This window comes from Desmodus rotundus, chromosome 11 (genome assembly GCF_022682495.2).
Source record: "Desmodus rotundus isolate HL8 chromosome 11, HLdesRot8A.1, whole genome shotgun sequence".
In the NCBI taxonomy this organism is placed as follows: domain Eukaryota; kingdom Metazoa; phylum Chordata; class Mammalia; order Chiroptera; family Phyllostomidae; genus Desmodus; species Desmodus rotundus.
The window spans coordinates 7,007,525-7,024,048 of NC_071397.1; the positions used below are offsets into that span (position 1 = coordinate 7,007,525).

The 16,524-nt window shown below is 40.7% G+C and overlaps 1 protein-coding gene and 1 non-coding gene across 6 annotated transcripts in view; both read right to left on the reverse strand.

The window, feature by feature from the left end:
* KIF6 (kinesin family member 6) overlaps window positions 1-16,524 on the reverse strand; it is a 369,273-nt gene that overhangs the window by 212,356 nt on the left and 140,393 nt on the right. The window lies entirely within an intron of this gene.
* Window positions 8,071-8,205, reverse strand: LOC112302520 (small nucleolar RNA SNORA48). Its single transcript, XR_002974574.2, has one exon. It is a non-coding gene; the product is annotated as a small nucleolar RNA SNORA48 (small nucleolar RNA).

A 16,524-nucleotide genomic window follows, 5' to 3' on the forward strand; every position in this document is an offset into this window, starting at 1 on the left:
TAAATTCCCAGTCCTTAACTCTTTTGTGAAGTAGAGAGAGAGAATAGGATGCATAAGAAATTAAATACAATATGGCTGCTATGAAGAAAATTAACTCAGCATAAAGGGCATACGGGGAGCTATGGGAAGCTGTATTTTAGAGAAGGTGGCCCGGGAAGGTCTTCCTGATAATGTGACCCTTGAGTAATGAGGACTTTTTGGGGGAGGGATGGAGGAGATCAGGGAGGAGAAGGGGAAGTGTGGGATGGAATGAGCCCCCACAGGTTGCCAGGGGCCAGGCCACCTGGGGCCTTTGCAGGTCATGGGAAGAGGTTCTGGATAGTGAGGGGATAGTGACTACCATATTCTCTGGGACAATTTCACCCCTAATGACAAGAAATTAGGTCTAACATTCTTTGTTGGTTTGTTTTTAAAGATTATATTTATTTATTTTTAGAGAGAAGGGAAGGGAGGAAGAAACAGAAGGAGAGAAACATCGATGTGAGAGAGAAGCATTGATCGATTGCCTCTCCTATGTGCCCCCATGAGTGACCAAACCTGCAACTCAGGCGTGTGCCCTGACCGGGAATTGAACCAGCAACTTTTGCAGGATGACGCCCAACCAACTGAGCAATGCTGCTCAGGGCAAGGTCCAACGTTCTCGAACTTTTTCATTTTATAATGACAAATCCGTTGTAGGACAGAGTTCACTCATATTTCAATTAAGAGGTTGTTCAGACCTACACGTGTCTCCCTTTCATTCATTCTCTCTCTGTCTCTCTCTGTCTCTCTCTCCAAATTCCTCTCTCTCTGTCTCTCGCTCTACACTCCTACATCTCTCTACCTCTATCTCTTATCTCTGTCTCTGTGTCTATCTTTAGATCTACTCCTATCTCTCATCCTTGTGGAGACTGGTTTCCTGAAATTTATTCTCTGAGTCCACAGTGGAAGACGCTTCCAGGGAACAATCGGCAGAGTTCATCATGTCACAGAACTTATACATCATAAGGCATAATTCTGAAACATGTTTTTAATAATAGTTTGACAAATAAATCCACTTTGGAAGCCAGTGGCAATGAACTGAATATGAAAAGGATAAAACATTATTGATCCAAAATAAAGTATTAACAAGAAAATGACTTGTTATTGACCAGTCCCTCAATGACTGGTTTGGCATCTAATTCTCACTAAGACAATATTCACTCACATATTGCAGGGTACTGATTTATTTGTTTTTTTTGGGCTTAATTTCATTTCTAAAATAGACTGAGGGTCACATTAAAAGACATAATTATACTGATGGTCTATCTCAAATTATATGGGACAATCTTGATTTTAATTATTCTGTCCCATACTTTTGGGAAGAAGTTATCAAATTTTAGGTCCAAGAGAGCTACTATACCTGTAGCTGAAATTTATTTCATGGTTCTAATCCAGTTCAAACATATTGAGAAACTGAACTCAATTGAACTTCTATTAGAGTACTCTAATAAAAAATTTTAAACTGAAAGGTAAATGTGAGGAAAATGCTCACTTTAAAAGGATGAAAACCCTGATGATTTTCTGTAAGTCACTTCCTCTATAAAGTCTTCCCTCCCTGTGCCCCTGCCCTTTGCAAAATATTCCCTCCCCATCTTGAGCTCTGCCTGGCACGGCAGCTGAGCATTGTCAAAAGCATCATGTCTGGCCACCTGCTCCGCTCTCTCCACTGCTAGCCTGTTGTGGGCCCTCTGGTTTGTCTCTGAGCTCCCCGGTTCCCAACTCAGTACCTGACATAGTATTATTAGTATTCAATCATGCTTTTCAATAGCAAAAATTAATAAAGCTATAATAAATTTGTTTTATTCCAAAGTGAGATTTATTTGTTAGAAAAATGACTCTTCCTTTATTTATATTTATTTGCATTTAAATAAAAGTTAAGGAGTCAATGAAACTTTTATTAGTATAGATATATGCCCTTTCGAAATAAACTGTGTATTTGTTAGTTTGAAAAGACAATGTAGACTTCCAGTCAAGATGGCAGCATAGGTAAACACGGCTCACCTCCTCAGATAAACACATCAAAATTACAACTGAACAACCGTCACTCAGAACTGTCAAAAATCAAGTTGATGGATGTCCATCAACTATGGAATTAAAGAAACCGCATCCATCCAGACTGGGAAAAGGGGCAGAGACATGGAACGAGCTGGTCCCACACCCACGTGTGTTGGATGAAAACTTGGGAGGGATATCTCAAGAGTGAGGAGTCCCAGCCCTATTCCAGCTGCCCCTAGCCCAGAGTTCCAGTGCCAGGAAGATAAGTCCCCATAATTTCTGGCTGCAAAAACCAGTGGGGATCGAGTTGGTGAAAAAAAACTTTTGGAGTCCCAAGCATTTCCACCTAAAGAATCCACGCACACACTTACTCAGACTCACCCCATCTGAGCTCCAGCACTGAGGTAATAGCTTGAAAGGCAATAGTGGCATACAGGGAGGACCTGAAGTATCTGGCATCAAGGTGAGAGTTGGGGGACAGCCTTCTCCCAGACAGAAAGGTGGACAGAGGCCATTGTTCCTTTCCTAAACCCTCTCCCCACAGAGCTGGCAGGTAGGTGCCATATCTGACACTACATCAACCTGGCTAACAGCGTTGCCCTCACCTTGGGGATGCCCTGAGTCTTCGTCCCACCCAACTTATGGCCCACCCAAGCTGTTTACAGTGGCTTTTCCAAATGAATGGCTGGTTTTGGCTTAAGCTTCACAACTTCCTAAATTCTCTCAAACAAGTAACAGCCAGCCTCAGTAAGCCCCTAAACCCTTACCTCTTGCTAAGTGGCCCAGGCTCAGCACTAGCAGAAGCTGGTCTAGATTCACAGTTTGGCTTCGCCTGGGAATCTCCAAGCCCAGATAAGTAGTAGCCATCTGCAGATTGCTTTGTAGCTCATGCAGGGTGACCCAAGGCAGAACACAGGTGGGGGCTGACCTTGGTCAGCATCACCTGGGAAACCTCAGAGCCTGTGAACCCAGTGGACAGCTGCAGACCACACTGGAGCACCATCATCCTGCCCCTACACAGCTGACCCTCCACAGAGGGTGGAGGTTGGTGGTCAGTGGTCACAGACAGTTCTTGCAGCTGACTGGCCTGGGTAAATCCCTCCTATTGACCTGCCAACAACAATCAAAGCTCAACTATAAGAGGAGGGTGTACTCAGCCCATATGAAGGTACATCTCAAGTGCTCAGCTTGGGTGTTAGGGGAGGCTGCGTCACTGGACCCTACAAGACACCTATTACATTAGGCCATGCTACCAAGACAGGGAGTCATAGCAGCTCTACTTAGAACATAGAAACAAACACAGGGAGGCTGCCAAAAATGAGTAGGCAAAGGAACATGGCCCAAATGAAAGAACAGATCAAAACTCCAGAAAAAGAAATGAACAAAATGGAGATAAGCAATCTATCAGATGCAGAGTCCAAAACGCTGGTTATAAGGATGCTCAAGGAGCTTAATAAGGACCTCAACGGCATAAAAAAGACCCAGTCAGAAATGGAAGATACATTAATTGAAATAAAGAATAATATACAGGATAACAACAATACAGTGGATGAAGTGGAGAATCAAATCAATGATTTGGAACATAAGGAAGCATAAAACAACCTTGCAGAACAAAAAGAAGAAAAAAGAATCCCCCCCCCCAAATTGAAGATAGTATAAGCAGCCTCCAGGAGAACTTCAAGAGATCTGACATTTGCATCATAGGGGTTCCAGAGAAGAAGAGAAAGAACAAGAAATTGGAAATCTATCTGAAAAAAATAGGGAAAGGAAGCTTCCCTAATTTGGTGATGGAAATAGACATGCAAGTCCAGGAAGCACAGTCCCAAACAAGATGGATGCAAAGAGGCCCACTCCTAGACACATCATAATTAAATGCCAAAGCTTAAAGATAAAGAGAGAATCTTAAAAGCTGCAAGAGAAAAGCAGTTAAGTTACCCACAGGAAAGTTCCCATAATACTCTCTGCTGATTTCTCAAAAGAAAGTTTGCAGGCTGGAAGGGCTTGGCAAGAAATATTCAAGGTCATGAAAAGCAGTGGTCTACAGTGAAGACTGTTCTACCCAGCAAAACTATCATTTAGAATCCAAGGGCGGATAAAGAGCTTCCCAGACAAGGAAAAACTAAAGGAGTTCATCATCACCAAACCATTATTACATGAAATATTAAAGGGACTTATTTAAGAAAAAAGAGATCAATGCTATGAACAATAAAATGGCCATAAATACATATCTATTAACAATTGAATAAAAAAAAAAAAACCCTAAGCTAACAAGAAGAACAGAGACAGAATCATACACATGGAGAGAGTTTTCATAGTTGCCAGATGGGAGGGGGCTTGGGGAAATGGGTGAAGAGGTGAAGGGATTAAGAAGTATAAATAGTTAGTTACAGAATAGCCATGGGGATGTAAAGTACAGTATAGGAAATGGGGTAGCCAAAGAACTAATACACCATGGACGTGATGGGACCCATGGACATGACCTATGGACATGAACAAAGGTGAGGGGATTGCCTGAAGGAGGAGGAGGGTGCTGGGTGGAGGGGGACAAAGGGGGAAAATTGGGACAACTGTAATACCATAATAAATAAAACATAATTAAAAAGAAAACAATGTTTGGTTTTATATTACAACTATATTTTGTCTTGAATATTTAACTTTATAAAGAATAAAAAAAGAAATCCCATTAGACAATAATTTCCAAATAAGTCCCAATATAAAGCAAATCCCCAAGGATGGAAAGTGAAGTCCTACCTTCTGCTTTGAAAATGGGTTAAGGGCCTGAGAGTCAAACCCAATACAGCCCCCAGCTTTCCCAACCATTTCAACCTGAAGGGAGGGTGTTATTCCCCAACAGGAGCAGTGAGTGGAAAAAACAGTGACCTGGGGACCGTAAAGAGCATGAGTGGAGGCTGCCTTGGCTGGTGCGCCAGGTGGCTGCAGGAATCTTTTCCCATTAAGTAAAACGGGCACCAAACCAGGGCGTCATTTACGTAAGGGGCCACCTGCCTGCTTGGCTGGATCTCTATAGCTTCGTATCTTCCCTTGTGTGATTGCAGGCTCACAAGCCAGTCAAAGAGCGCTCCAGTCTTTCCCCGTGGGGTTTCAATGTAACATGTGTACCCTAATGTTCACTGCTCTTCTTTGATTATGTGCCAGAAAATGACACAAATAAAGGTGCTGTGATGTTCACTTACAGTAGACACAGGCCTTTCAGCATAGTGGGGCCGCCGATAACAAACAATACCACAGGGACATGATTAGAAACAGGGGAAAGTGCTATGAAGAAAAAGTACAGAAAACATAGTCATGTGTAGCGTAGTCGTGACATAGTTAAGGCTGTGGATTGGAGAAGACGTCTTTGAGGAAAAACAATGTAAACTGAGGTTTGAAGGATGCGTAGAACAAACAAAACAAGGGGTGTGTGTGTGTGTGTGTGCCCCTGTGCACACACAAGTTATCCTACTCAGAAATTCGAAGCAATTGCCTGTGCAAAGACCCCACGATGAGACAGCATAAATCATTTAAGACCCGGAAAGGCCAGTCTTGTTGAAGGGGCAAAGGGGAAAAGAATGCAAAATATGGTTGAAAACAGAAAAGGATCCAATCAGGCAGACACTTACAGGCCATATAAAGGATGCTGGTTTTTTCCCTAAAACAATGGGAAGTTAGAAGTGTCTGAAGAGTTTCGAGGAGAGAGTGAAATGATAAAATTTACACTTTTAAAAAAGAAATACTCTGGCTGCACAGAAAATGGCTCGGGGGGAGCAAAGTGGTTCAGGGAAACCTATCATGACACCATGTTAGTAGTGGGAAGGAAATGACTGAGGTTTGGACAAGGGTCGCCACAGCAGAGGCATGGTGAAGCAGTTCAGTTCAGGACATGTTTTGAAGACAGAGTAAACAGAACTCTAAGCGGATCGGATTTAGGGCATAAGAAAAAGGATAGAAACAGAGGTAACTTCTAAGTTTCTAGCCTGGGCAACTATAGGACTTGTAGAGACATTGACTGATGGGCATTCAGAGGCAGAGACCAAGTCTGGAGAGAGGTGGAGAAGACTTTAATTTGAGGAATTTTGAGTATGGCGTCAGCTGTGAGGTAGGCGATGTGATCAATGGATATGGCATTCAGAGAAAAAATAGGGACTAGGAAGTGAGCATGGGTAGTCAGCATCTGGATGGCAACGGAAGTGAGGGGGCTGGTGCGGTCATAGGAAACAGTACAGAGTAAAAGAAGAGGAGGTGCTTGGAGAGTGCCTTGAGAAGGCATAAAGGAGGGGGATCTGGCCCGGGGGGCCACCCAGCAGTATGAGATGGGAAGAAAACAGGAGAATATTGCAACGAACAGGGCGGTTAATAACGCTGAATGCTGCTGAAAGGTCAAGAAAGATGAGGACTGCAATACGCCCATGAAATTTATCGACGTCGAGGTCATCGGTAACTATAACAACACTTCAGTGTGATGCGGCAAAGCCAGACTGGAGTGTGTTGAGGAGTGATGGGGGGCAGGGAGTGGACACAGTGAGTGGAAGCAGCTACTTGGAGTAGTTCAGCTTAAAGGAGAGGAAAGTGAGCAGTAGCTACTGGGGGAGATTGGGTCAAGGGGGAATATTTTGGTTTTAAATATGGGAAAGAATTGGGCCCATTCAAATACTACTAAGAGTCAGTAAAGAGGGGGAAGTTGAACATAAAACCCCCCAGAAGGATAGCTGAGGTTCCTGAGATGGCAGAAGGGACTGGGGTTGAGAGCACAGTCGGTGAGGTCAGCTCTAGACAGGAGACCTACACATTCTCCGCTCCGCAGGGAAGGAAGGAGAGGGTGGGTCCAGATGCAGCCTGGTACGTAGGTTCGTAGGTTCGGTAGCGGAGCGGGAAACAGCAAGTTCTAACTCATGCATGTAGTAATTCATTGTAAAAAGATGTGTTTGTGTGCCCTGAAGCGCTTGTAGTCAAAGATAAGTTGCTATTTTAGACTAAATACAGCAAAATGCAAATTCCTCACTGTGCAGTTTTGTTTTATTTGGCTTTGTTTAATTACTGGTCTTTTAATTTTATATATTGTCTTTTATCATATAGTTTTTAAAATTTAGGTTAGTTGAGGTTAAATTTATAGAGAGTAAAATTTTCAATTCACCCTTTCTAGATGTGTATTACTATGAGTCCCGACAAAATGTATACAGCTTCATAACCACTACTAAAATCAACATACAGAATATTTCAATCACCCTAAACCATTCCCTCTTGCTCCATTATAATCAATTCCGTCCCCCGCCAGCCCCTAGACAACCACTAATCTGATTTCTAGTCCAATAGTTATGCCTTTTACAGAATGTCACACCAGCGGAATCACATACTACTACATAGCCTCCTGTGTGGGCTGGCTTCTGTTACTCGTCATAATGCTTTTGAGACTCATTCAAAGTTGTCAAATGTATCAATAGTTCATCCCATTTTTATTGCTAAGTAAGATTCAATTTGTGTAGCTAAACCAGACTTCACTCAGACACTCACTGGTTCGGGCTGTTCCCAGTTCTGGGAGACTGGGAGTAAAGCTGCTGTCAATATTTGTGTAGGAGTCTTTGTGTGGGCACGTTTTCATTTCTCACAGACAGGTACCCAGGAATGGGATTGCTGGGTTTATGGTGAGTGTTCCGTTTAATGTTATCAGAAACTGAGAAGTAGTTTTTCCCAAGGGATATACCATGTTACATCCCTACCAGCAACGTATCAGAGTTCCAGTTTTTCAACCTCACTAACACTTGTTATTGTTAGTTTTAAAAAGCTGCTCTAATAATTGTATATATTATCTCATTAAGGTTGTAATTTGATTCCTCTAGTGACTAATGACATTGAGCTTACATGTCCTCCTTTGCCCTCTGAATATCTTCTGATATAATGTCGAGCCTAATCTTTGGTGCATATTATTGTTTGTCTTCTTATTAAATCGTGATAATTTAAACAATATTCTGGATATAAATCTTTGTCAGATATATATATTTTGAAAATGTTTTTTAAGTCTGCATTATTTATACATTCTTTACTATCCTTTTCTTTTTTCCATGTGTCTAGGGTATGAATCAGGCATGAACACAGACCAAAGCCAAGCTGGGATAAACAAGGAGTTCCTTTGTTCCTGGCTGCTATGAGCCCAGCATCAGCAAACCAGGGGCAACCTTACCCAGCTCGGGGACATGTATATTCTTAACGGTGCCTTTCAGAGAGCACACACTTTAAATTTTGATGAAGTCCAGCTTATCATTTTTTTTCTTTCATGGTTTGTGCTTTTTATGTCTTATAGAATTTTTGTCTAATTCAAAGTCACAAAGGTTTTCTCCTGTCTTTTCTTTTGAAGTTTTATATTTTAGGTTATATTTTTAGATCTGAGATTCATTTTAAATAAAGATATGTGGTGTAAGGTATGGGTTGTTTTTCTTGTCCAAGTTGTTTTATCTATTCTAGGTCCTTCCTATTTCTGTGAATTTCAAAAGCTGCTTGTCAACTCATAAACACACACACACACACAAGCCTGCTGGAATTTTGATTGGGATTACATTTAATCTACAGATCAGCCTTGGAGGAATTTATATCTTAGTTTTGAATAGTCCAATCCATGAGTATGCTATATCACTATTTAAGTGTTCTTTGATTTTTCATCAATGTTTTATAGTTTTCAGCATATATATAAAATCTTGCACGTATTTTGTTAATCTATGAGTGTCTTATGTTTTTTGATGCTATTGTAAATGACGCTGGTATTTTATTTCAATTTCTCATCGTTCAGTGTTAGTATATAGAAGCACAGTTGGGTTTATATATTGACTTTGTATCCCACGACTTTGTTAAGCTCTTCTATTAGTTCTGTTAGCCTTTTTTTTAAACTAGATTCTTTGGTGTTTTCTACATACACAATCGTGTTGTCTGTGAGTAAAGATAGTTTTATTATTTCCTTTCTGATTCTTTATACTATATCTTTTATTTATTATTAATTATATTCATTATTGCATTGACTGGATCCCCGAGTACGGTAATGAATAGAAGTAATAAAAAAAGAGTGCCCTTGTTTCCCATTTTAGGGGAAAAGAATTCTTTCTTCCACTGTTTATTTTATATATACAACGGTGACACACTCATCAGCTTGTAGAAGTTCCCTCCTGTTCCTATGTCACTGAGACTTTTGACCATGAGTGTGAGCTGTATTTTGTTAAATGCTTTGTCTAAATCTACAGAGATAACCAAATGGATTTTTATTGTTTTTGCTGTTTAGTTTATTGATATGGTGAGTTACACTGATTTATTTTTGAACGGTAAACTCATCTTGCATTCCTGGGAAGATTCCCATTATTTATTCTCTTTTTTTTTATTTGTTGGACTTTACTCACAAGTATTTTATTACATATTTTTATTTATAGGCGATGTTGGTCTGTAGTTTTCTTTACTTCTATTTGTCTGCGTTTGATGTTGGGACAATCCTGGCCTTGTGAAAGGAGTTGGGAATTGTTCCCTCCTTCTCTGTTTTCTGAAAAAGTTTGTGTTGAGTTGGTATCGTTTATGCCGTAAGCATTTGGCAGGGTTTCTGTGATGTGATATGGCCTGAGTTTTCTTTGCGGGAAGACTTTTACTACAAATTCATTTACATATGTAGTTACAGGACTATTCAGATTCTCTATTTCTCTGGAGAGAATTTTGGTAGTCTGTGTCTTCTAAAAATCTGTCCAATTTATCTACGTTAGCAGATACATTGTCATAAGTCATTCATAATATTCCCTTGTTCTCCTTTTAAAAGGAGATTTTTCGCCCCATTGGAAAATATTCAGGAATGGAATATTTGACCGTGCATGTGTAAACAGACACGAAGAGAGGGAGTTGGGGTGATGTGGCTAAGTATAAACTAAGTCAGCAGGCTTCCACAGTGAGTATGAATGGAGGGGGATGTGTCTGTGTGGGTTCCGATCACCACCTACTTCAAACCAGATCAGAGAGTTCCCCAGCTGACTTTTGGTCTTCCCCTCAGTATTACACCAACTCAATACATTGCTTCAAAGTTTAAATCTTCAGTCTCAACCTTCCTTTAAAGTTCCAGAATTCAACCTGTACATCATATACTCCTTCATTATGTTAAGAAGTGAACATTTCTTATTCTCGACCAACTTCTTTTCCCAAGTTTTTCATCCTCTGATAACGTGTTTTCAGTCTTGAGCTTTTACTGTTCTCCCTTCTACATCTCTTTTATATTTGTGGCCGTCACTTCTATTCATTCTTCCTCAACAAAGTCTCTGACATTTGTCTCTTCCACTCACTGTTTACTGTCCTTTCCTTCATCATCCCCCTAAACCCCATTGTGATTTATTCCTGACTTCTCAGTCCTGTTGATTCTATTCATTGTAACAGCCATATAAACCTTTATTATGTAAATTCTTCCACAGTCACCCTGTTAAAATTGAAACTCCTAGTTTAAGTTTCTCTTTGTACTTCCTGCTCTCTGAAACGCTCTGTGTTTTAGCTATTGATCTTGTGGATTATCTCCTCCCCAGTAGAAAATGGCTCCAGAGGGCAAGGACTTTGTTGTGTTCATTCCTGTATTCCAGCACCGAGAACAGCGCCTCGCATAAAGAGCACAGTAAACATGCCTGAATGGATGAATGAATGAATGAATGAATCGCAATGCTCTTAAATCACAATGCTTCCCAGTCACATGAAATAAAGCAGTAGCTCCTCTACCTAGGATGTCCATACCCATCATAAAGTCACCATTTATCTGTCTCATCCTATTCTTCAGTACTTCCCAAACAACCCCAGGCTCCTGCCAGGGGCTAGTTTCAGTTCATATCTTTCTAGTTAGTGCTTTTCCTTGCAAGCCCCACACTGGTCTCTTGCTATTGGCCCCCCACCCCTCACTTCCTTACACTGTGCTCATCCCCTCTCAGCACCATTGTTTCCGTGGTCCCCTTCGTCTCACAATGTTACCTTCTCCTTTTTGATATCTTTTAAGGTTTATTTAGCTTCTCAGTGGGTGATATCTGCCATGGCTTCCCCCATCTGAGTTCCTACATCATGATTTAGTTTTTCAGTATCATAGCTAGTGAGTAAATAATGTATTGACCTGTGTGTAACAAACTGATATTAGACTTACTTATTTTTTCAATTTTTACTTATTTATTAGAGAGAGAGAGAGAGAGAGAGAGAGAGAGAGAGAGAGAGAAACGTCAGTCTGTTGTTCCACTTATTTATGCATTCATTGGTTGGTTCTTGTGTGTGTCCTGAATGGGGATCAAACCTGCAACCCTGGTGTATTGGGACGATGCTCTAACCAACTGAGCTACCCAGCTAGGACCCTGATATTCAACTTAAAAACACAGAGCTGAACGAGTGCATAGATAGCATTTAGTCTAATTCTCTTACTTCACACGTAAGGAAACAAGGCTGCAGAGCCATTAAAGACTAATATGAGTTGAATTACAACTCTAAGTAAGGTTTCACAATCCTCGCTGTCCATTTTTTCTTTCCACTAATATATTCTCTTATTTTCTGTTATATACACATATATATGTGTGTGTAAATGTGTGTATTGTGTATATGTAATACTTCCCAATAAAATTATAACTTCTTGGAATAAAACATACAACTTTCTGTATCTTCTTATTTCCGAATCCCCTAAAGCACCTATTAAAATAATGAGCATCTAGTAGGTGCTCAAAACATTCAGGTTGAAGGATTAATTTGTTTGCAGAATTTAACTGGGAGAAATAAGGCAGAGAAAGGCAAATACTGTAGGAGCCCATTTATATGTGTAAAATAAGGAAGCTGAACTCAGAAACAGAGATTAGATTTATGGCTGTAAGAGGCTGGGCGTTGAGGGAAACAGGAAGATGTAAGCAAAAGGGTCCAAGCTCCCAGTTATCAGGTGAATACTTTTGGGGGACCTAATGTACAGCACGCTGCCTACAGTTAACAGCACTGTATTATACACTTGAAGATGCCACGAGAGTAGACCTCTAGTGTTCTCACAACGCACAGACACACGGACAAAGCGACTGTGAAGTGATGAATGTGTTAACTATGCTTATTGTGGTCATCAATTCACCACATATGTATACTATTAAATAACCACATTGTACCCTTAAAATTAACACAATGTTTTATGTCAATTATACAAGTGGGGGCACCCAGAAAAACAGAATTTATTTATAAAAGTTACATATTTATTCTTACATGTTTAAACGTTAATCACCTTCAAAGCACTCTCCATTTGATGCAATACACCTACTGAGACTTCTTTCTACTGCTCAGAACAGGGTTCTTGAACGCGTCAAGTTTGATGTCTTTTAGTGCTTCTGCTATTTGTTGTTTTACCTCTTCCACATTGACAAAACGTCTGCCTTTGAGGACTTTTTTCATTCAGGGAAAGAAAAAAACAAGTCTCTTGGGATGAGGTCAGGGGAATACAGAGGGTAGAACATAGGGGTCATGCTGTTTTTGGTTAAAAACTGCTGAACACTCAGCGTGGTATGGCAGGTGTACTGGTAAATTACCCATTATGAAACAGGCAAACACGTTGAAAGAATCTTCAAAAAAAAATAATTCACTAAAGCCAAACGCAGCCACTTACAACAATGCCTGCTGGTGCACTGATACTGATGGGTACCTAGAACACTCACCTGGCAGGGGAAGGCTGTACTACAAGGGGCCCGCCCTTCAAAAGATAATTTCATTTTTAGGGGGTCCCCCTCTCAATAAAGCTCGGGGTGGGGGGAAGAAAAGGATCCAGAGGTTTGGAAGTTCACTTTGGGTGAATTTCAGTACAAGAAATCCAATTAGATTCCATCTCATAAGTATACTGTTGCTATGTTGTAAATACTTTACTCATTTAGACTTGGGCCAGGATATACTGCTTCCATGCTAGCCAGACATCTCACACACAGGTGGCAAACACATCCAGCCCAAATCCGACCCTCCACCTTGTTTTATCTGGCCCAGCACCTTGTTTCTAGCCAGCGGCAGCACCGAGCTCTCGCCTCATTGTTAAGGGTAGTTACACTTAAACCGTCCTAAAATTACATTCAGCCCTTTGAAGACAACCTCGAGTCTGATGTGGCCCCGGGTGAAAATGAGCTTGACACCCCTGAGCTAAAGGATTTTCTGTTTTCCTTTTTTACGAGAGGAAGAAAGAGGTATGTGTTTAGAGAATCAATCAGAATCAAATCTTCACCCAAGAAATTCTATATAAACATCAACTTGGCTAGGCAGCCTTCATCCAGCTGTCTCTTTTCAAATTTACACAGGCAAATAAAAAGTGACTGAAAACATTATCATAACTGGAGGCTGACATCTGAAATCTTCAAACGAAGCGTCCAAGTCAACGCAACATGTGTTTACATTAAGAACCGAAATGTTGGGACATAGTTCAAAACTACTGGATAGGGCTAGGTATTAACCAACATCTCTAAACTGCCCAGTGCATGCGGAATAGGACGCAGTATCCGTTCAGTATCTGCTTTCTGACATCCCTCACAGGGGCCCTGTGCATTCCTGTCGGAGCCCCGACAGGAACGTTCTCATGCCATGCCAGTCAGCACAAGCTCGGGAGTCAAGGGCACATAGAAATAGAGCAGAGAGCCAAGGTTCCTGCCCTTTGTCCTGCCTTGCCATGGACCCTTCCTCTCTTCAACACCACTAGCCCCCTCCCAGCCTCACCCAGGGCAGGTCCGGATGCGATGAGAGGACTGAAGCCAATTCACATTCCCTAGTGCAGGGGCTGCGGCCCTGGACCACAGAGAAGCGCAGTCTAGTGACAGGAAACAGCACTGCCACATCAGGGCAGATCCTAATTTATCTCTTTTACTTCTAGATGATAAATCTGATGACTCTTATGTCACACCAACATTCAATCTTGGTAATCATGGCAAAACATAACTGCAACAATATAACAAACACCGTAACACAAAAACACATTATCTGAATGACGCTCACTGCCAGTTTGAAGGAGCACCGAAGTCACTGATCGCTGGGGAGGCCTGTGCTTTGCCGAGGAGGGGTGGCTGCAGTGTGTGACATTTCCTTGACTGCTGACTGGAAATCATTAATAAATGTAATGCTATGTAGTTGTCTTGACAGCAGAAAAGTCATTTCATGGGGAATTGTTCAAGTTTACTTACTGGCACAAGAACTAATTTTACATGGTTTCTGAGCTCAAAATTAATCACTACTATCTCTGCAATCTCATGTTTTATTTATATCTGACTTTCATAACACTATACACTGCATCATCATTACTTGTGCTCCTGCCTGTCTCTGCTATTAAATTGTGACTGGGGTCCAGGCTTTTTCATCCTTGTGTTCCTCTCAGGGCCTGGAGTAGATTTTTGTGAGTACTAGATGAACAACAGATGTTGAACGAATGAATGAATGAATGAATTGCCAAAAAAACTAATGGCAGCCCTATAGATTCTATGTAGACCCTGTTTGTATATGTGTTACCTGTGGATCAAAGGGAAGCAATACATAATCTAAGAATTCTTCAGTATTCTAAGTCTGTCGCCACAATTTTCTCTGCTAGTTCTACCCCCAAACTCCCTTGAATGGCATTTGATTGCTCTCAATAACTTTTAAATGAAAATATCTGTTTACGTATAAATGACAAGTTAGTAAAAGATATAATATAAATATAATACAATATTAAGTATCATTAAGAAGATATAATAAAATTTGCTCATTATTGTTTCTTATATAATTTTTTTGTGTATGAAAGTATAGTCTGTGAGAGTTTTTTTTTATAGTTGTTCAAGTACAGTTGTCTCCATTTTCCCCCTACCACTCCCCCCTCCCTGCCCAACCCCACCTCCCACCCTTGAGTCTATCCCTATTTGGCTTTGTCCATGTGTCCTTATACATGGTCCTGGACAACCCCTCCCCTTCTTTCCCACATTATCTCCCTCTCTCCTCCCCTCTGGTTACTGTCAGTTTGTTCTTTATTTCAGTGTCTCTGCTTATATTTTGCCTGTTTGTTTTGTTGATTAGGTTCCACTTACAGGTGAGATCATAGGGTATTTGTCTTTTACCACCTGGCTTACTTCACTTAGCATAATGCTCTCCAGTTCCATCCATGCTGTCACACAGGGTAGGAGCTCCTTCTTTCTTTCTGTTGTGTAGTATTCCCCAGTCCAAATGTACCATATTTTTTTGATCCACTCATTTACTGATGGGCAGTTAGGTTGCTTCCAGCACTCGGCTATTGTAAATTGTGCTGCTATGAACATCGGGGTGCATAGGTTCTTTTGAATTGGTGTTTCAGGGCTCTTAGGATATAATCCCAGCAGTAGGATTACTGGGTCAAAAGGCAGTTCCATTTTTAGTTTTCTGAGGAAATTCCATACTGTTTTCCACAGTGGCTGCACCATTCTGCATTCCCACCAACAGTGCACTAGGGTTCCCTTTTTCTCCACAACCTCGCCAGCACTTGTTGTTTGTTGATTTGGTTATGATGGCCATTCTCACCGATGTGAAGTGGTATCTCATTATGGTTTTAATTTGCATGTCTCTGATAGCTAGTGATGCTGAGCATTCTTTCATATATATCTGGGCCCTCTGTCTGTCCTTAGAGAAGCGTCTGTTCAGGTCCTTTGCCCTGTTTTTAATTAGATTGTTTGTCTTCCTGGAGTGGAGTCATGTGAGTTCTTTATATATTTTGGAGATCAAACCTTTGTCCGAGGTATCATTGGCATATGGTTTTTCCATATAGTTGGTTCTCTTTTCATTTTGCTGATGTTTTCTTTAGCCATTCAGATTTATGAAGTCCCATTTGTTTACTCTTTCCTTTGTATCCCTTGCTCTAGAGGACATATCAGTGAAAATATTGCTGCATGGAATGTCTGAGATTTTCCTGCCTATGTTGTCCTCTAGGGCTTTTATTGTGTCGCAACTTATATTTAAGTCTTTTATCCACCTTGAATTTATTTTTGTGTATGGTGTAAGTTGGTGATCGAGTTTCATTTTTTTGCATGTAGCTGTCCAGATCTCCCAATACCATTTGTTGAAGTGGCTATTTTTACTCCATTTTATGTTTATGCCCTCTTTGTCAAATATTAATTGACCATAAAGACTTGGGTTTATTTCTTGGCTCTCTGTTCTGTTCCATTCGTCTATGTGTATATTCTTCTGTCACTACCAGACTGTTTTAATTATTGTAGCCTTGTGATACAGTTTGATATCAGGTATTGTGATCCCTCCTGCTTTGTTCTTCTTTCTCAAAATTGCTGCTGCTATTCAGGGTCATTTATGGTTCCATATGAATTTCTGCAATGTTTGTTCTATATCTGTGAAATATGTCATTGGTATTTTATTAGGAGTTGCATTGAATCTATAAATTGCTTTGGGTAGTATGGCCATTTTGATGATGTTAATTCTTCCAATCCATGAGCATGGTACATGCTTCCATTTGTTTGTGTCTTCCTTAATTTCTTTCTTCAGTGTTGTGTAGTTTTCTGAGTACAGGTCTTTTACCTCCTTGGTTAGGTT